This window comes from Myotis lucifugus, unplaced genomic scaffold, assembly GCF_000147115.1.
Source record: "Myotis lucifugus unplaced genomic scaffold, Myoluc2.0 scaffold_279, whole genome shotgun sequence".
In the NCBI taxonomy this organism is placed as follows: domain Eukaryota; kingdom Metazoa; phylum Chordata; class Mammalia; order Chiroptera; family Vespertilionidae; genus Myotis; species Myotis lucifugus.
In genome coordinates, this window is record NW_005871327.1 from 388830 (window position 1) to 390323 (window position 1494).

Here is a 1494-nt window from a genome sequence, read left to right on the forward strand (position 1 = left end):
ACTGGTGTTAAGGAATTTTTGTTGACTTCCAGGAGGGTTCATATAGTTTACTCACTCGATAAATATTAGGTTCTACTTCTAAGGGTTCCTGTAAGAATTAACTCAATCAATTGAAAGTGTTCTTTGCCCAGCCGGCATGGCTCAGTGGTTGAGCGTCGACCTATGAACCAGGAGGTCAGGTTCGATTCCTGGTCGGGCCACATGCCTTGGTTGCGAGCTTGATCCCCAGTGTCGGGCATGCGGGAGGCAGCCGATCAATGATTCTCTCTCATCATTGATGTTTCTCTCTCCCTCTCCCTTTCTCTCTGAAATCAATAAAAAAAATCTTTAAAAAAGTAAGTGTTATTCAATAGGCTCATTAATTCCTCACACGTTCTGAGCACTGACTTGGCATAGTGCTGGCGCCTGCCCTCCAGGAGCTCCTAGGTCAGTGGAGGACTCATGTTAGAGGGAAAAAAGATCGCCGCTTCTCCATTCCTCTCCGCTCCTGAAACCTTCGTGGATTATCTGCCTTCCCCTATAAAGAATTCTAGCCAGAATCTGCCTTCTGCGGTGATGCCCCTGAGAACCTGACGCTGGAAGCTTCCCGTAGGGATGAGGGTGGGGCTGTGGCAGCTGGAGTGCCTCCCAGAGCTCAAACTGAGGCCCTGGGTCTGAAGACAGAAGCTTAAGAGAGGTTGACTCTTCCTGGGGTGGCGGCCGCGGCAAACAGCGGGTGCTGCCATCTGCTGGTGAGAAGGAGGATGCGCCTCGGCCATCCCTTGGAATCAGGATGGGGAGGGGAGGGCCGTGTCACAATTGGCTTAGCTTAGACCGGAGGAAACCATAGCCGGGTCCTGCAAAGCCTGATGCGTGCGCCTCTGGATTCAGACACGTGGAAGGTCACATCTTTAAACTGCCCCCCTCCTCGGCCGCCCCCTCCTCTGCCCGGTCGGTCTCTCATCGCTGGGACTCTCATCCTCGCACGTCCACGCAGCCGCCCTCTCCACCGCCTCCTCCAGCCGCGCCCAGTCTGGCCTTCACTTGTTAGGAGCCAATAAACCGAGTGAAAGACGTTTGTGAGGTTTTGGAGGAGGAGAGACTGTGGGCACCGGCCTCCCCAGCTGCCCCTCCCCGTTCCAGCTTCACACTGAGGACGTCACCTCCTGGGTGCAAGCACTGCACAGAGAGGCAGGTGACTCTGCTGGTGAGCTCGGAGCCCCTGCTGGAGCCCGAAGCTCGCATTTTCTAGCCCCGTGGTCGGCAAACTGCGGCTCTCGAGCCACATGCGGCTCTCTGGCCCCTTGAGTGTGGCTCTTCCTAAACCTTAGGAGTACCCTAATTAAGTTAATAACAATGTACCTACCGATATAGTTTAAGTTTAAAAAATTTGGCTCTCAAAAGAAATTTCAATCGTTGTATTGTTGATATTTGGCTCTGTTGACTAATAAGTTTGCCGACCCACTGTCTTTCCCCCGCGGGGCCAGGGTCCCCCCCCTCAACCCTCCCCCCGCC